The sequence below is a fragment of the Balaenoptera physalus genome (assembly GCF_965194825.1).
Source record: "Balaenoptera physalus genome assembly, chromosome: 2".
NCBI classification, from domain to species: Eukaryota; Metazoa; Chordata; class Mammalia; order Artiodactyla; family Balaenopteridae; genus Balaenoptera; species Balaenoptera physalus.
Window position 1 is genome coordinate 129,884,095 of NC_138883.1, and position 20,899 is coordinate 129,904,993.

The 20,899-nt window shown below is 38.7% G+C and overlaps 1 long non-coding RNA gene across 1 annotated transcript; it reads right to left on the minus strand.

The window, feature by feature from the left end:
* Window positions 1–1,047: 1,047 nt before the first annotated feature.
* Window positions 1,048–20,673, minus strand: LOC309654483. The gene is made up of 2 exons (XR_014260286.1): window positions 10,102–20,673; window positions 1,048–9,784 (listed from the first exon to the last, which is right to left on the minus strand). It is a non-coding gene; the product is annotated as an uncharacterized lncRNA (long non-coding RNA).
* Between the last annotated feature and the right edge of the window lie 226 nt (window positions 20,674–20,899).

Consider the following 20,899-nt stretch of genomic DNA (forward strand, 5'->3'; position numbering starts at 1 on the left):
TTAATTGAAAAGAAATGGAAAAAAGCAAACATTAAAACTGAACATAAACTAATGAACACTATCAAATTGATAACATATTTATACATAGAAAATAATTATTTCAAATAAGTTAAACTCTCTGACAGCATTCTTGGAGGTGAGTTTATAATTTATGTCAGTAACACTGGTGTTGTAAAAAGAAGGAAAGCAGCAAAACAGTGTCATAATAATGAGCAGAATGGAAAGGCTCCTGAACAGAAGTCCTATTTCTGTTCTATCTGTTCCTTCAGGGACAAAGAGCTTCCTCTACAACTTTCAATTTCCTGTGTAAGTAAAAAAGCTGGAACTTAGCAATAAAAAGAAATATCAGCTGCCATTTTGACAACCATTCCCTAAATAGGGTAAATATAATAACGTAGTGCCAATGAATATATTGAAAGACTAGTTCAATTAGTTTAAAGAGCTAATTGGCACAGTTTGGAGGAAGCTATAATAATGAGCTGCTGCTGTGGTTAGTACATAAGAAGTTGAGCTGTTTGGGCTTCCCTGGTGGCGCAGTGGTTGAGAATCCGCCTGCCAATGCAGGGGACACGGGTTCGAGCCCTGGTCTGGGAGGATCCCACATGCCCCGGAGCAACTAGGCCCGTGAGCCACAACTACTGAGCCTGCGCGACTGGAGCCTGTGCTCCACAACAAGAGAGGCCGCGATAGTGAGAGGCCCGTGCACCGCGATGAAGAGTGGCCTCTGCTTGCCACTAGAGAAAGCCCTTGCACAGAAACTAAGACCCAACACAGCCAAAAATAAATAAATAAATAAACTTTAAAAAAAAATTGATGATTTAAAAAAAAAAAATGAAGTTGAGCTGTTTAATTTTTTGCATTGAAAGTAGAGAATTCTCAGAGAAATCAGTAAAAGATGAGGGTCCAATTTCCATTGCTGGGTATTTGTAGTATGTGGGTCAAAATTTGTTGTAAAAACATCTGAGGGGCATGATTGTGCTAGATTGGTGGATAAAAGTATTAAAAGCAATTGAGAAAAGAAAAAAGAAAACCTTTATGTGTGGGAAAAAATTTTTTATTTTTATTTTTTTTAATAAGTATTTTAATTAATTAATTAATTAATTTTATTTTTGGTTGTGTTGGGTCTTCGTTTCTGTGCGAGGGCTTTCTCTAGTTGTGGCAAGTGGGGGCCACTTTTCATCGCGGTGCGCGGGCCTCTCACTATTGTGGCTTCTCCCGCTGCGGAGCACAGGCTCCAGATGCGCACGCTCAGTAGTTGTGGCTCACGGGCCTAGTTGCTCTGCGGCATGTGGGATCTTCCCAGACCAGGGCTCGAACCCGTGTCCCCTGCATTGGCAAGCAGATTCTCAACCACTGCGCCACCAGGGAAGCCCGGAAAAAAATTTTTATATGCCAGATACTTGCCACAATCTCTGTAATATTTGGTGACTGAAGTCAATGAGGGTTGTGCCATATATTAAATAATGACTGTCAAGTATTCAGTCTTCGCCATAGACAGTGCTCAGTTAAATGATACAGAGTTTACTTAGAGTTAACTCAAAATGACTACCAGTGTTTGAATTTTGGTTTTGGTATTTGGTATTGTCAGATATGAATATCTTAATTTCTAGAATTTTGAATCAAGCTAATTATTATAGCAAAAATAAATGTTTCTTATTGTTAAACTCTTTAAAAATATTTGACTATTTAGAGTGAAATAAAAATAATGTACTGTGAGACTTATACCATATATAGAAGTAAAATATATGACAACCATAGCACAAAGTCATGAGGGTAGAAATGGAACTATACTATTTTAAGATTCCTACACTACGGAAGTTGTGTAATATTATTTGAAATAAGATTAAGATAAATTTTATACATGATGTATATATTTATTATAATTTATCAATTTAATGTATTATGGTTATTAATTTGCATATAAATTATCTTAATCTTATCTCAAATAATATTATATATATATACATATATATAGTTGATCCTTTTATAATATGGGTTTGAACTCAGTAGGTCCACTTACACAAAAATTTTTTTCAATAAATGTATACTACAGTAGTACACAATCAGAAGTTGGTTGAATCCATGGATGTGAAACAGTTGGTAGGAAGGGCTAACTGTAAAACTATATGCAAATTTTCAACTGCACAGAAGGTTGGTGCCCTAATGTCCCTGTTGTTCAAGGGTCAACTATATATATGTATATACTGTAAACTGTAACCACTGAAAATAATAAAACCAAGTGGTATAGTTGATAAGCTGATAGTGGAGATATTACGGGATCATAAAAATACTCAATCCAAAAGAAAGCAGGAAAAGAGGAGAAAAAATGGAGCAAACATCAAATGGAACAAATAGTAAAAATATAGCAAGATAGATTTAAATCAATTATATTGATAATTACATTAAACATGAATGATGTAAACCCTCCAATTAAAAGCCAGAGATCGTCAAATTAGATAAGAAAGCAAGATCCAAATACATACTGCCTACAAGAAAGCCTTTTAAAATATAAAGTCAAATATATGCTAGCAGATGAAAGGATGGGAAACAATACACCATGTGGGCAGAAAAGAGTTAATATAAAAGACCTAAGACTGCTGTCCTTGGACAGATTTTCTTGAAAAGTTGGCCTTTGGCTGGTGTCTGCGACCTTGGATTTTGACGGGTTACTATTATTTCCAGAATTGATAATAGTGGCTCAATGTGCCTAAATTGTTTGTACAAACAATGTGGTTTATGGTGAACAACTGTTTCTCTTCTGGGAGTCTAAAGAACTAATTGAAATTCTACACAAATTCTTCCATAAAATAAAGGTGGAGGGAACTTCTTGACTCACTTTATGAGGTCCATGTTACCCTAACTACAGACCAATATCCCTCATGAACATAGACATAAAAATCCTTAACAAAAAATTTTAGTTGATTGAAACTAACAATATATAAAATAAATAATAGATCATAGCCAACTGCTGTTTATTCCAGAAATGCAAGTTTCATTTAACACTTGAAAATCAACCAATGTACCATATGATCCAGCAATCCCACTCCTGGGCATATATCCAGAAAATATGACTCTAATCGAAAAGATACATGCACTCCAACATTCAAAGGAGCACTATGTACAATAGTTAGGATATTGAAACAACCTAAATGTTCATCAACAGTTGAATGGATAAAGAAGATGTGGTATATATACACAATGGAATATTACTCAGCCATATAAAAGAATGAGATAATGCCATTTGCAGCAACATGGATGGATTTAGAGATTATCATACTAAGTGAGTTAAGTCAGATAGAGAAAGATAAATATCATATGATATCACTTATATGTGGACTCTTAAAAAATGATACAAATGAACTTATTTACAAAACAGAAATAGACTCACATACAGTAAACAAATTTATGGTTACCAAAGGGGAAAGGGGGGTGGAGGGATTAAAAAATAATAATAATAAAGAAAATCAACCAATGTAACTCTCCACATTTACAGACTGAAAAAAAACCACTCAAATGATTTTTTCAATAGATTTGTTAAAAATTCAACATCTATTTATGATAAAAACTCTCAGTAAACTATGATTAGGAGGCAAATTTGTCTTCTAACCAGATAAAGGGCACCTACAAAAACCCTACAGCTAATACATTTATAGTGAAAGACTGAGTTCTTACACTTAAAATCAGTGTGTTGGGGGGGCCTGTGTGTAGCTGGTATATTAAGTTAAGAATATGCAAAATATGACCTGCTGAATGAGGAGGCACAAGCTATCCACACAGTGTTGGCAGGTGACTCCTTCAGCACCCGACCTTCCACTTCAGGGAAGCAAAAATCCAGGGGTAGTTTTTTAAAAATTCTTTTTTATTTATTTTATTTATTTAATTTTGGCTGCATTGGATCTTTGTTGCTGCATGTGGGCTTTCTCTAGTTGTGGCGAGCAGGGGCTACTCTTCGTTGTGGTGCACAGGCTTCTCATTGCGCTGGCTTCTCTTGTTGCGGAGCACGGGCTCTAGGCGCACAGGCTTCAGTAGTTGTGGCACACGGGCTCAGTAGTTGTGGCTCGCGGGCTTAGTTGCTCCGTGGCATGTGAGATCTTCCTCGAGCAGGGCTTGAACCCAGGTCCCCTGCATTGGCAGGTGGATTCTTATCCACTGCACCACCAGGGAAGCCCCAGGGGTAGTTTTGATTGAAGGTGCAGTTTCAATATATTAATAAAGGAAGTAAAGTGACAAGATGTATTATAGATCCTAGAAATGGGGACAGGGGTGTGCAATGAGCCTTGTAAAGGGTGGTCCTCCATCCCAGGTCATGATCCAGCAGGTGACAGAGAGCAGGTAGCAAGCACTTGTTACCTACAAGATGGTTGGGGCAGAGGTCACTAAATTTTCAAGGGCTCAACAATAAGTAGTTATTTTAAAATGTGCCCCAGGAAAAGTAAAATGGGAACTTGTGGTGGAAATCTTAACCTCAACTCTGGGTGTGAGCAGGGTTGTCATACTGTAAAATGCATAGGCAGCAACTCAAAATAGCTGTTTTCTCATCACAGTCAGGAACAAGGTAAAGATGTCCACTCTCACCACTTTCTTTCAATGTCTATTGATGATGCTGGTCAATGCAATAAAGCAAGAGAAAGAAATAAAAGTTATATAAATTGGAAGTGTTGGAGTATGGAGGGAAGTGTCCACTGAATTGAGAAGGCATATTGAGAGTGAAGAATGAGGCAGGCAGCTCCATATAATCAATGGATCAGTTTATTATAGGGTGACTTACTCACAGAGTTGGATTGGGATTGGCTGGACAGTGATCTGGAAGCATTTGCAGCTGCGCTCTGCACCACCAAGGGGCCATTGGGACAACTTTATAGTTAACCTAGGGTATGAGGGTAGGTGCTTGGAAACAGGATGTGCATTCCTAAGTTAAGATTTATGAATGGGTAACTAGGCTTGTGGGTGCTGGGAATACGTCAGCTAAGGTTTTCATCATTGTTTGCAGACTAACAGAGCATAGAGGCCACCTAGTCCTAATGATTACTAAACAATAGGTATTAACTAAAAAGCCCTTGACAACAGAGAAGTGGTTTACTGCACAGTACAGTCCTGGGTAGGGGGGTCAGTGGGAGGACAGGAGAAATTGTAAGAGCCCAACATAGCATCACTTATGCTAACAGCCATACAAACAGAAAAAGTAAACTTTCTTTATTCACAGAAGACACAACCATGTACATAGAAAATCTGAAAGGATTTACAAAAGAGCGAATTTGGCAAGGTTATAACATATAAAATCAATGTAAAATGATTAATTATATTTATAAATATAAATTGGCAGTTAAAATTATAGTACCAATAATAAATTAGAAATATAATACGTATTATATGTAATAACTTTGGAAATAGAAATATATTTACAAAATATGTGCAAGAGCAGTACACTAAAAACTTTAAATCATTGCTAAGAGAAATTTTAAGAGATGTAAATAAATGAAGAGATATACCATATTCATGGATAGGAACATTGTTACAATGTTAACAATTTACAAATTAATCTTAGATTCAATGTGGTACCAATTAAAATCGCAGCAGGCTTTTTTTGTTGGGGGGGAACGGTGTAGAGGCTGATAAGGTGATTTAAAAATTTATATGGAAATTCAAAGGATTTACAATAGCCAAAACAAATTTGAGAAAGAACAAAGTTCGAGGCTTCATACCATCTGAGTTGAAGACTTAGTAAAAAACTATGATGATCAAAATAACATACAATTGTTTTAAGTATATTTATATATCAATGGAACAGAACAGAGAGTCCACAAGTTGACCCACACATGTTCGGGCAACTGAATTTCAGCAAAGGTACCACATAATTCAATAAGGAAAGGATTAACTTTTCAATGAATGCTGTGGGGACAATTGGGTATTCATACACAAAAAACAAACCTAGACTCCTTATATCATATCATATATAAAAATTACCTATAAGTGGATCACAGACCTAAATATAAGAGCTAAAGCTACATAACTTCTAGAAGGAAACATAAGCATCTTTGTGCCAATAAGTTAGGCAGATTTCTTAAGTAAGACATAAACATGAAACATAAATGAAAAAAATTGATAAGCTGAACTTCATTAAAGTATAAACCTTTTGCTTTTCAAAGATATTGTTCAGAAAATAAAAAGACAAGATACAGACTAAAAGAAAATATTTATGAAAAATCTATCTAATGACAGACTTGTATCCAGACTATATAAAGAACACTTACAACTGAATGATAAGATGAATAACCCAGTTAAAGATGATCAAAAGATTTGAACAGATAACATCACTGAAAAATATAAAAATTGTAAATAAGTACATAAGAAGATGCTCAATATTATTAGTCATTACGTGAATGCAAATTAAAGCCACAATGAGATTTTACTGCATACCCACTAGGATGTCTAAAATGAAAAGACATGACAATGTCAAATTGGAGCAATAAGATTTCTCATAGACTGCTTGCAGGGGTGCAAATGTGACTAAATATTGTGGAAAACGAATAGTTTCGTAGTTTTTAAAATTGATAACACACATTTACTGTACAACCACACAAACCTAGCAATGCTAAGTATTTACCCAACATAAATGAAAACATATTGCTATGCAAAGATGTGTACTGAAATGTTCATAGAAATTTTATTCATAACAGCTCCCAAACTGGAAAGAGCCCAAATGTCCATTAGCTGATGAACGGACAGACAAATCCTGGTATATCCGTTCAACAGACCATGAACAAAAAGTAAAAAACTACTGGTACCTATAACAATGGATAAATTTCAAAAGCATTATGACTAAGTAAAAGAAGCCAGGACTACATACTGTAGGATTTCACTCATAGCCAATTCTGGAAAATGTACACTAACACTATAATGTAGTGATACTGTTCTACAGAAAGCAGATCATTGGTTGCCTGGGCTTGTGGGTGGGGGGAGGAGAATTGGCTGCAAAGGGGTACAAACGAACTTCTTGGGAGTGATAGAAAAGTTCTACATCATGATCGTGATGGTTGTTACATTTGTCAAAGCTCATCAAACTGTATACTTAAAACTGTTGAATTTTTTTGTGTGTAAATTATACTTCAATAAAAAAAGAAAAAGTGGTAATTAATTTTTTCTTCAGCTCATGGTGCCTGCCACACTGTTAATCTCCTTCTCCAGTCCCTAGATGACAATATAATTATGGCTGCACAGCTTCCCTTCTCCAACCAGCTGCCCCAGGTTTTCCTCGAGGGAAGCACACTTTTCCTCTAATCAGTCTTCTTCAAGAATGGACCCTTATGGGCTTGAGTCAATTAGCATCTTCTATTCCCCTGACCACTGTTATTGATTCCAGGGTAGGCACATGGCCTGATTTGGACAAATGAAACTCAGGAGATATCTCCTGGGGGATTCTGGGAAAGAGTTTCATTTTTCTCCTCTGGGAACAGACTCTTCCTCTAGATGGTTGATGTGAGGGTATGTGTGAGTGTATGAGTTCTGGAATTTGCTAAAGCCATTGCTACTACTTGATGGGAGCTGGCCTGGGATGAAGCCAACCACAGAAGAGGGCCAGGTAGAAAATCTTTTAAAATTGTATTAGTTTCCTAGGGCTGGCATAGCAAGGTACCACAAACTGGGTAATTTAAACAACAAAATTTGTCTCCCGGTTCTGGAGGCTATAAGTCTGAGATCAAAGTGTCAGCAGGTTGGTTCCTTCTGAGGGCTGTGAGGAGAATCTGTCCAGGCCTCTCCTGCAGCTTCTGGTGGTTTGCGGCAATCTTTGGCGTTCCTTGGCTGGTACATTATCTTCCTGAGCTCTGCCTTCATCTTCATGTGGTGTTCTCCCTGTGTGGTGTCTATCTCTGTGTCCATTTCTCCCCTTTTTATAAGGACGCCAGTCATATTGGATTATGGCCCACTCCAACGACCTCCTTTTAACTTTGTTACCTCTGTAGAGACACTATTTCCATATAAGGTCACATTATGAGGCCCTGGGGGTTAGGACTCCAATATATCTTTCTGAGGGGGTAGGACACAATTCAACCCATAACAAAAATGGAGCCATCAGTCTGAGAATGTGGTGGGTCAATTAATCACACAGTACCTGAAGACTGCCTTACCACTGGATTTCTGAGTGATTGGAGCTATTAAATACCATTTTTACTTTAGATTGTTTGGATTGAATTTTCTTTGTTTGCATCTGAAAAGCTCCTAATTTTTCTAGACAGGCAACTAGGGAAACATTTTAGGACTTTTTTTTAAACAATGGAAAGAGTATATTAGACGATAATTATGGTTCTCAAAGAGCTGTTCCCAGACCAGAGCATAAGCATCTCCTGGGAACTTAGCAGAGATGCAAATTCTAAGGCCTCAGCTCAGACCTATTTAATCAGAAACTCTGGGTGTGAAACCCCCTGTATTTTCACAAACCAGGCAGGTGATTCTGAGGCCCGGTCGAGTTTGTGAAGCACTGAACTGTAAAATAGACTGTGGTTTGATAGGCAAAAGCTAGAAATACTTTTTTATTCATGGCACAACCACAAAGGACATCATTTGAGGAGCAAATGAGCTGAGGCAGGAAACCATTCCATTGCCCACTCCATTTCTTCCCTTCTCTGTGAGTGTGCTTGTTTATTTTTGATTGTGGTAAAATATTACAAAACATAAAATTTACTATTTTAACCCATTTTAAGTATACAGTTTTGTGGCATTAAGTACATTCACAATGTCATATAATCATCACAACCGTCCATCTCCAGAACTTTTTCAACATCCCAAACTGAAATTCTGTACCCAGTATACCCTAACTCCCCATTTTCTCCTGTCCCCAGCCTCTGGTAACCTATATTCTACTTTCTGTCTCTATGAATTTGTCTATTCTAGGTACCTCATGTCAATGGAATCATATAATATTTTGTTCCTTTGTGTCTGGCTTATTTCACTTAGCATAATTCTTTGAAGTCTTATCTTTTGTTTTGTAAATGCCCAAATCAAATGCCCTCTGTCAGCTTCAGCTTGTAACTCTCAAGTTTAATCTGGTAGGGCAGTCATCACTTTCTTTATCTAATACATTGACTAGATAAACTTTTTCAAAGATAATATGCCACCCCACTTTTTGAAGCTATCTCATCTGACCTTCTTTTTTAAACATTTAAGGATAAAGAACCAGCTTTCAGGGGACTTGGGCATCCGTAAGATTAGCTGAGTATAACACCCCAGCTTGGGTTCAGGAAAAAATTTCTGTTCTGAGTTCTCCCTAAATAGTTTGGATTTCCTCTAAGCATATGACCTTCTATTATGTTGAGCCTGTAGATTGTAATGAAAATCTGGAATTTACTTTTAAAGAGGCAACTACTTCAAGTTTTCACCGTGGCTCCAGCTCAGGGATGTCCATGGTGTGGGGTGACCAGTGCTGCACCTCCACAACAATTCTAGAGCTATGCAAACTGTGCCATCCTAGTATCCCAATTTCAAAAGACACATGAGATAATTTTGCAGAAGATGCTACTGCTTACAACTAAAATAGGTTCCAACCCGTAAATTCCAAAATAAAATTCACTCTCTTAGTACTACCTGGTTAACACATTTATTTTTACTTTTTATTATGGAAAATTTCAAACAGACAAATGTGAAGCTCACCTATGCATGTCAACTTCATCAGTTATTCACATTTTGACAAACATGTTTAATTTAACACCCCCCCAACACACACATACACACACTTGTATTTTGTTTGTTGAGTATTTCAAATAAAATCCCAGATATTATCTAATTTCACCTGTATATATATATATATATTTTTAAATTAATTAATTTATTTATTTATTTTTGGCTGTGTTGGGTCTTCGTTCTGTGCGAGGGCTTTCTCCAGTTGCGGCGAGCGGGGGTGACTCTTCATCACGGTGCGCGGGCTCCTCACTGTCGCGGCCTCTCCCGTTGCGGAGCACAGGCTCCAGACGCGCAGGCTCAGTAGTTGTGGCTCACGGACCTAGTTGCTCCGCGGCATGTGGGATCTTCCCGGACCGGGGCACGAACCCGTGTCCCCTGCATTGGCAGGCGGATTCCTAACCACTGCACCACCAGGGAAACCCTCACCTGTATATTCTTAAGTATGAATATTTCACAGGTAAGAACTACTTTTTACATATCCATAATACCATTTTCATTCCTAAGAAAATTACTCTAATGTTTTCTAAGACCCAGTCCATAATCAAATGTCTCCAGTTGTTTCGAATATGGTTTCTTATAGTTGTTTATTTGAATCAAGGTCCAAGAAAGGTCCACAGATTGAATCTGGTTGTTATGTCTCTCCGTGAAGTTACCTCTCTCTTTCAGTTTATGCCACTTGTTGAAAGAACTGAATTATTTGTGGAGTATACTTTTCCAGATTCTGTATTTGATTATTTCCTTGTGGCATTGTTTAACTTATTTCTCTATCTCTTATATGTCCTGTAAACTGGGATTAAATCCTAGAAGCTTGATGGGTTTGCATTCTTTTTTTTTTTTTTAATTTCAGCAAGAATATTTAATAGAGGGGGCTCTGTACTTTCTATTGCAACAAATCAAGGGCTGAACATAGTGTTTGACTGTCACATTTTTAGTGATGTTAAGGTTAATCAGGATATTTAGTTGTTTTCTGCCTGATTCATCTTTTATAAAGTTCCCCATCAATATTTCATCCAGTGACATCAGCAGCCATTGACAATCAATTCAGGATATATCAAGAACTTCAAGAATATTCAATTCCTCTGAGTCCAAATACTATCTCTAGAAATGAATAATAAAGGAGAATAATATATGTAACAAAACTTTAGGAACAAAGATGTTTGTTGCAGCGTTATTTAAGAAGAAAGAAAGATAGAGATAGAGAGAGAGGGAGGGAGTGAGGGAGGAAAGAAGGAAGGAAGGAGAAAAGAAAGAAAAAAGGAAGGAAAGAAGAAAGGAAGGATGGAAAGAAAGAAAGGAAGAAAGAAAAGGAAAAAGAGAAAGAAAAAATCTGACAATACAAAAAATAGACATGGTTACTTAAACAACTGTAAACCCCATAATGGAATAAAATAAGTATAGGATTATGAGTGCTTTTCTGATTTGTTACTGTTTCTCATAATTTCCAATTTTTCAAAATAAATAAATGCATTACTTTCATCAATTTAAAAAAGTTATAACAAAAATTTCTTAGCCAGATGGCATGGTACAGTGAAAGTCTGGCTAGCTGAGAGTAAAGGAGAATAGAAAAAAATTATTTCTAAGATCATTTCAGGATGTAAAATTACATCATTATCCGTCCTTTCTAGTGAACTACAACTCAGAGTAAAGCTTCTGTCACTGTGCAGGCCACCATCACTGAATCCTGATGACCTTGCACTCCTTGCCCCAAGACTAACCACTCTGCTTCTCTCCTACCCAAAGCTCTATCTTGGATAAAGATCCAGTCAATTACTTGGTCATTTCAGTAGGTGTCCCTGCTCCTACAGTTTTTATGGACTCTAAGCCATTGTCTTTTTGGGGTCCTAGGATGGTATTTTTAAATATTTGGGGGACATTTTCTTAATTGACTGAAAACATTAAAAAAATCAAAGACTGCAGAATTATGATGTGAATAATATAGCACACAGAATGATCTGGATCAGACATCTTGAGTCTCCTTTCTAGATTTATTTTAAAATATTAAAAGGTAAAAACATAACTTCTACATATGCTATTTCTTCTGTCAGGAATGTTCACCACCCCTCCCACCCGCCAGGCTAACTTCATTTCATTCCTCAAAATTCAGCTGAACCATCACTACCTCAGGAAATTCTTTCTGGATGTCTCAGACTAGATTTGGTGCAGTTTTATGTTCCTATAGATACTGGTTCCTTCCTATATTGCAAGGAGGCAGCTGTACGCTTGTAGTGAGATAACATTTATCTATCACTCTGGATTGTATGTTCCATGAGGGCAGGGACTTTGTCTGACTGCTCACCTGGGAGTCCCCAATTTCTTATTCAGTGCTTGATACATACTAAAAAATTCAATACATATTTGTTGAGTGACTGCAGGCATTTTTCCATCAAAACCAATGGGTTGACTTCAACTATGGTTTCTACTAATAAGATTGAATTGAACACAATACAATGCCATATGTGCTTGACTCAGTTAAGAGGTCATTGTAATGTTTCTTCACATATGTGCTAGTTCTAGATCTATATCCATTGACAACACCACGAGTATATCACCAGTGTTCCACCTCTTCCAAGTTCATCTCTTCTACATGAATTCTCCTCTTTGTTGAATAGCCTCAGTTTTGACATGTTCATTCTGAACTATATCTAGCTACACTTGCTCCAAGTGTTCTGAAGTAGTCTGAAGTTTTTGTCTCTTAGTCTCAGTCAACAGTTCCTTGAACCAGAGAAAATTTTTGTTTCTTTCAAGTAACACAATAAATAGACAGTGGTTGAGTCTTGGTGGTTGGTTGACATTAAGTTATCTAACATACTTAAGTATCTGTAAAGTAAAACATAACTTGATCATTTGATAATTGCCTCAAAACTGATGAATCGATTTTCTCTAAGGTGGTTATTTCTAACCTTTGGAGATTGCAATCACCTTTTAGAATGATGAAAGCTACAGAATTCCTGGAAAAATGCTCATTAGCAAACTGCATGTTTAGTAACCTTGGACCATGGTTTATATCGAGCAGAATGCATAGAATGTAGTGTAAAAATATACTTCTTTGATCCAAGCCCATAATGAGTGTGGTGTGTGATCATTTTATAAGTTCATAGTCCTGAGATGCTATATAAACCTGTGTTCTCTGGGTGGCAATTATTTGAATAATTTGGGACATCAAAGGTGGAGAAAGAAGTTAATACTAAGTACCTACCACATCAGTGACTGCATTGTGTTGGGCCCTGTATACACACGATCATATTTCATGACACAGCAACCCTGGAGACGGCTGTCATTTACTCCATTTTACAGCCAAGGAAACTGAGGCTCAGAGGACTAAACAACTAGCCTGAGATAATACAATTACTAAGGAGTGGAGCCAGGATTTAAACCCAGGACCGAACAGTACATATTACCCAGGACTCTCTGCTATATCACACATCTCTCAAACCCCAGCCAGACTTTGTGTAATTACAGTTTTCAAACCTCACTGTGGGTTGATGTGCAGAAATTTTACTCACAGGTCTGTAATACACCTTATTCTTTTAGGCACCAATACCTGGAGTGCACAAAGTATTAAAAGTGTCCCTGGGTATGTGTAAAGGAGTATTTTGGCAATAAGAATAGGAAAGTAAGATCTTAGAATAAAAACAAGAAAGATCTTATTTCTTTTGCCATTCATCTCAGGCAAAGCTGTAAATTTCCATTACTATTATCATTGTTATTAGAAAAAAAGCATCTAATACAGAGTTCTAATCCCTATTAGACTCAATGCCTTCCTTTAAAACAAAGAGTTTGTTTTTTTAAGATCCTGCAATAAAATTCATAGATTACCTACCTAAATACATTATTTCAAAATAATTAATATACTTTAAATATGAAGAAGAAAGAAAAAAGAAATTAAATTATACTAAAAGAATGTGTATTTCAATATGTAGATACTCAGACATGTCTAGACTAGAAGACATAATGAACTAATCAGATTTTTGCACCAATATGTAGAATCACACTTACAGATACAGCCTAATCCTAGAGTGTTATTTTGAGCATCCAAATACCGTAAGCTGTGTTGCTAATGGGGATGTGATTTTCTGAAAAGATGAACAATTCTCAATGGAGTCTCAAACAAAATACAATGTAGTCTTTTCTAAATCTATATGATAGTTGCATTCTTGGAAAATTCAGTGCATATTAAAATGTGCAAATGTTACTTTTGGTTTATATGTAAAACCGAGTCCTATAAATGCAGATAATTACAGACAGATGTCCCCCCTATATCAATGTCTGGTAGGATATTCTAAAGTTATGAGGGATGTGGGACAGTTCTTTGCATTACAGGGCTGCCCCACAGGCATTGTCTAGGCATTCTTGGCCCCTGCCCTCTAAATGACAGTAGTGCCTTCCCAATTGTTGTGTTGACCAGAAACTTTCTCCCTTCCCCCTGACCACATTTCCAAAATTTCCCACTGTGAACAACTGATGTGTTAGGCACTCTACTTAATTCCCTATAAATATCATTAATAATTTATTATTTTCCCCCATTCAGCAAACATTATATACCCTTTTATCTGCTAGACATTGTGCCATGCTGTGGATATACACTTGTGAACAAGATAGTCAGTGGTTCCTGACCACAAAGAGTGAATGGTGTAGCAGAGGGGATGGGTGACAAAACCTTACAAACAAATGAATATATAGTTACAAACTGTGTCAAATGGTATGAAGGAAAGAATTGGATACTATGAAACAGAATAACACTTGAATTTAAAGAAGAGTATCAGGAAAGTCTCTAGGAGCCAGCAATTTAAGCCAAGACCTGAAGGATGTCAAGGAGGCAACCATGTGAAGTTATTCTGTGCTTTTCATGGAGGAAGAAAATGAAGGCTGGAGAAGTAATCAGCCCAAGGTCACACTGCTTCTAAATAGTTGAACCTATTTGAACCCAATTTTCTCTAGTTCCAAAGGCCATCAGCTTTACAGATCTAAAATGGATGGATAATTTCTCCAAAGTAGAGATACAAATGGCCAACAGGCATACAAGAAGATGCTCAACACCATTAGTCATCAGGGAAATGCAAGTCAAAATAACAAGATACCACTTCACACGAGAACAGCTATAGTAAAAAACATAATAATAATAAGCGTTGGAAAGGGTGTGGAGAAATTGGAGCTCTTGTACAGTGCTGGTGAGACTGTAAAATAGTTCAGCCATTGTGGATAATAGTATGATGACTCCCTGAAAAGTTAAACATAAGGTTACCATATGGCCCAGCAATTATACTCCTAGGTATATACCCCCCAAATGGAAAACAGTTACTCAAACAGTTCCTCTTTCACAAATGTTCATACAGCACTGTTCACAATAGCCAAAAAGTAGTTTAAAAGCACCCAGATGTCCCTCAGTGGACAAATGGATGAACAAATTGTGGTATATGCATATAGTGGGATATTCAGGGAGATCAGCTCGGTGCTTTGTGACCACCTAGAGGGGTGGGTTAGGGAGGGTGGGAGGGAGACACAAGAGGGAGGGGATATGGGGATATATGTATACATATAGCTGATTCACTTTGTTATACAGCAGAAACTCACACAACATTGTAAAGCAATTATACTACAATAAAGATGTTAAAATCTAAAATAATAATAATAATAATAACTTTTAATTTATAACACACACACACACACACACACACACACACACACAAAAGGAATGAAGTTTTAAAATATGCTACAACATGGAAGAATCTTGAAAACATTCTGCTAAGTGAGAGAAGCTAGACACAAAAGAACACATATTGTATGATTCCACTGAAATGAAATATCCAGAATAGAGACAGAAAGCAGATTGGTGGTTGCCAGGGACTTAGGCAGGAAAAGCGGGAAGTAACTCCTTAGTGGGCAAGGGGGTTACTTTGGAGTGGTGGAAATGTCTTGGAACTAGGACAGGTGGCCCTTGTACAACATTGTGAGTGAATTGAATGCCACTGAATTGTTTACTTTAAAATGGCTAATTTTATGTTTTGTGAATTTCACCTCAATACAATTTTTTAAAAGGATGAATACTCTTGCCTTTTTAGATTTATATTCCATCTGCTTTGGAAAAGACCTGACTTGTTCATGTCTTTTCTTCCAGTGTGAAGTTATATGGCCAGGTAGAGAATGTTACTCACCAGGAATTTTCTCATGAGAAAACCAGTCAGAATAATAGAGAAACTCTAGTTCTCAACCTTTGGACCTTTCTGAGCTTCCCTGACTGGGAGGCAAGGGAGGAGCAGGGGCTATGGTGTCAAGGGATCGAGCCACTTGCAGGCCTGGTGGGCAGATGACGCAGGTTGTGGGAACCTACTCACTCTGGAGGGGAGGAGAGAGGGAAGGGGCTGCGTGGTGGGAAGGGAGCACAGGACAAATTAGGGTCAGTCCGTGGTGGTGGCGGGGGAGGTCTGAATGGGATCTGGGGGAAGCTCTCTGTGGTGTGTACTGGGAGAGACGCCAGAGACTTACTCTCTCGAAACACCAAGAGTAAAGCTCTACATTATTTACAAAAATTTCTGTTGATGGATTTGTTTTCTCTCAGAATGTGAAGGAACATGTAAAGACATGAAACGCATTTGGTCACAGGTAAGAAGTCAAAGTTGAGGGAATTCATGCCCCCAGTTTTCTCTGTGAAAGTGGAAGCTATGACATGAGCCCATGGAAGGATTTGGCAGAAGGAGACCCGTACCAGTTAGTGAGGATACAGCTGACTGGAATCCAATTTTCTACAGCTCCGTGTTGCCTGCTTTGTAAGTCAGGGTTTACCCATGTTAGTTATTTTGAGCAGAAAAGGATTTAATACAAGGAACTATGTGCTTAAAAATTCACAGGAAGGCTTCAAGCCCAGTCCTCAGGATGGGCTTTGAGGAACAATGGACAACACATCGAGGCATGACTGATGTGCCGGGAAGCTGCCACAGCCAGGCGAAAGGAGAGTCTAGAAGCTGCCCTAGACACTTTGCCTGTAGGCCACTTTCCCTTAGTTGCAACCCAGTGCTCGGAAAGCTACTCAGAAACATGGGCTCTGAAGCAAATAGTGATTATTCATCTACACCAGCAAAGATGAGTGCTCTGTTTATGTTCTGCCTCTGGAGGTCAAGAGTGAAACTGGGTGGGCTGATGCTGTCACACAATCCAACACATCTTCAGTGACTTGTCAGTAGAAACAACCCCAACAGAGTCTCCACCTTACTCCTGCCTTCCAAACTTGTGCAAGGGTACTTAATGGGCCCAAGTGGAATCGTACCCAAAAGTTGAGCTGCAAGGGATCCTGGAAAAGCTGTTGTTAACTTGAGGTTGTTAGTTGTTAGTCTTGAGAAAGGCCTACTCGGAGGTCAAAATGGACTCTATGTCAATCCACAGTGTCTTCACACCTTAGCCTCCCTTTAGACTATTCCTTAATGTTAAAGGTGTTATAGAATGACAGTGGATCCAGGTCTGTATAGAAATTTGGAAGCTCTAACTCTTCTCCTCAGTGTCCTGTGGGGCTATGTGAAGTATTGATCTCTTCACTGAATTCCATCTATACTTAAGAGAATCTGAGAATTTTGGAATAAAAAGGAAAATCATTTTGTCCTCCTATTAAAGCCAGAGAGAGAAAACTCAAGAGAAATCCAAGCCCTTGATGCTCATGTTCTAAATTGCAGCACTCAGACACAGAATATCCCCATGTAGAAAGTAGTTGCTGTTCAAGAAGGAAGCTCTTAAAATCATATTTTCATAGGTTTTGCAGGAACTCAGGACTACACCATTGGAGGGATAACCAAGCAGTCTTTTTGCGCCTGGGGCAAGTTCCAATTTGCCCCCCTAATTTGCCAAACCATGGGAAAACAAACCTGCAATTAGAGTTGTATTTTTAAATCATCTAAGTTTTATGTGGCACTCTCTCCTCCCATACACAGTCTCACCAAAATGCTGTTATTTTCACAGAGGAAATACAAAGAGTGGGTTTAAAATGACAAGTCACAGTTTAAATCAGAAAAAGGAAGTGGGTTCTCTGGGGCAACCTCCGGACTGGACTCTATGCAGTTGTCCAAACCTCATAACGCCACAACATCCAGCACCTGGGACAGCCATGGCCTAACCCTGAAATGGGAAGACCCCAGCTTCCAGTTTTTCTACACAGATTCATGGTTCCTTATTGGTCACTAGACATGTGTGTGCATGCTGCGTGCTTTTGTTTGGGGCAGATGAGGGGGAATTTTGGTCCCTGGCTCCACATCACTTAAATGTCAGAAATGTTCTCATTGCCTCTGTTGGTGAAATGAATGTGACCCATACCCCACTGAAGCTCATGACATTTTATCTGTTCTAGAAATGACAGAAGACAGGTCCCTGTGGGATTCACGCGCCTCTGCTGGGATTTTCACACCAGTCGCCATGTTAACATGAAGCAACAGCTGGGTTGAAGATAGCTGATAAAAATAGCAACCTTACTATGTGAGCAAGCTGCGTGGAAAAGATGGGAATGAAGTATTCAATGCAGGGTAGCACGTGACCTTTTCTGAGTCCAGAGCTGAGTCTCCTGGAGTGCCCACTTTTTCAGAAAGAGCAAAGCAAGTTTTGTTTCCACCTAAGTGTTGTGGAGGAGAACGTGGAGAGGGGTAGACTGCTCCCTCTGTTCCCTGCTCCCCACTCATAGGCACCTGGCACCCCTGATCATTAACTGGTAGATCACGTAATCTGACGGTGTAGTACTTGAACGATTGAGTTCAACACTGGGAACTTGGTTTTCAAGGTTGCTGTATGTTGCTGCAGAAACTTCCTGCTCTTGCCCTATCTTTCCATTCATTAAAGTGTAGCTTGCAGTTGAACATTCTGACATAACATAGCTCAGATTTTTGGCAGCAACATTAACCATATTCAAGAGTTTCCTTCAGACGATGTTAAATTTTTCATATCCTCATGAATGCTTGCCACCTTCTTTTAATAACTTGAAAAAACAAACTGCTCTCAGGAACTTCATTGTTCCAATATTTTCCCAGCACACATTTACTTTCTTTTAGAAGTATGTTAGATGTGTGTGTATTTATAGAGTCAGGGTCTACTTAGGTGGGTTAGAATTCAGCATCTAACTTACAAAAGTCAGCAATATGAATGGATCTTAGAGAAAGTTATTAGAAGTCTAATATTTTCTTTATAAGTTCTTATTTTTCTCCTTCTATGCTATTTGGTCATTTCACCACAAAATTATATTTTGTAAAAAAAGGGTATATTCACTAACTCTAACCTTGGGGTTTGAAAATAGCCTTTTACAAAATTTGTAAAAAATTTACAAAGGGGAGGTGGTAGAAGGAGGGTTTCCTTCCTTTCCTCCATAGTGAAAAATTTAGTCTTACTATTTACAGTTATCTTAGGAGAAAATTTTTAAAATGGAAAATAAATTGGTTTAAATTTCTAGCTACTTAGACAACTGGAAAATTTTAAAACCCATTCTTATTAAGATGCAAAGAAGTGCCAAATGCAATGCAAAGCTCAAATGAATTTGTAATTTTTAAGTGCCCACACAAATGGGAAGTTCTTGGATGGCAGGTGGTTTAGAAAGTTCTCTAATTCTCTAATTCAAATGTGGTGACTGTTTGCAGGCTGAATTACAGCAGGATGGTTACTGTTCCCCAAAACTTTAAAAAGCATTTTGTAATAGAGCACAATGTGGTTAACTGAGATTTTAACCCAAGTTATGACATATTTGAACCCAACAAGCTCCACTTCAATTTGCAAATTGGGATCTGGCTATGTTTCTGTATCACTGATATGCCCCTCAGTCCTAATGCACAAGGTATGAGCTCACCCAGGGCCGTAATAGCAATGGTATCAGAGACTTACTTCACCTTGAATTCACACAGCAAACTCTCGTATCACCTATTCCACAGATGATGAAAGTGATGTTCAAAGAAGTTAAGGAACTTTCCTGAGCTCATATAACTGGACGGGCTTTGAAACCCTGGATCACTGCCTCCAGAGTGGGTATTACAGCCATTCATACAAGTGTGCATTTGCTACCTAAACTGTTAGGGTTTATACCATGTCACTTGCTGGGGTCTCTTGTCTTTGTGTGAATTAAAATTAAATTATGATGGTTTTTATTGACTTCTTCCCCCGAACATGTGTAACACCAAACAGAAAATAAAAGATCACAGATGGGATTCTAGAATATAATTGCTCCAACAAATGATTTTATAAATGTATCAGGCCCAACTTGCTTGGTTGGCCAGATGCTAAAATTGAATCGCAGAAGTTGGGCAGCTTCTGAGGAAATGCGGCTGCTTCCTGTGTGCATTTGTCAAGCCTGCTGTGGCTTTACCCTCCATCCCCCCGCATCAGGCCAGAGTGTGTGCTTTGGCAGACAGGCAGTGTCCAGCGAGGCTGGCAGCCCAACAGTGAGAGCTGGGGAGCACTCGCAAAGCCCCAAGATTAGGGGCATGTGGGCACCCTTATTTCCCAGAGGAAAAAAATACTATGGGAAATGTGAGCCAACAGCCAAAAGTACTTAGAAGTCAGAGGCCGGGGTGGATAAAAGTATGTAGTGAGAAGGAAGTGAATTAGGGGAGGTAGGGGGATAGAAAGACTGAGAGGCACTATGAAATCTAGAGAGATGTGTGAAAAAGCAGAGGAAGAAGACCATGTCTGTGCAGGGAAGGGTCAGTGCAAATTAACTGGCATTGAGAGACAACTGCCTCAGTGTCCAGGGATATCTGGAACCCTCTCCTACACCTCTTGTTTTAGTCAGGCCACTCTTACTTGAGGGTGCAGAGAGATCTTTAAATGAACCATTTTTAGTTAAATAAGAGAAATATACTGTCTCCAGCAGCCACTGTGGGGAGGGTAGGTGGGCACCCGCTTAGGAGGCAAATGGAGCCAAGACCCAGATGAGAGCCCACCTCTCTCCAACGCTGCCTCTCTCTCATCTTGGGAGTGGACTTCTCTGTCTCAGACCTCTCTCTCTATGAGGCAAAAGATGCGGTGCCTGGGCTTTGGGCTCTTTCCTGTCCAGCTTCCAGACCAGAGGAGAGAGCCCTCTCCATTCCCTCCCCCTTCCCCCACTCTCCCCTCCCCCACTCTCCCCTCCCCCACCCCTCCAGTTTGAAATGTCCTGGGAGGGTAAAGTCATGTGCCCACCTCGTGGGCCAACCCTTGCAGCCACGTCAGGCGAGGCACTACAATTAGCTCAGCTTTGGCCTTGTGCCCATCTATGGGGGAGGAGGGGCAA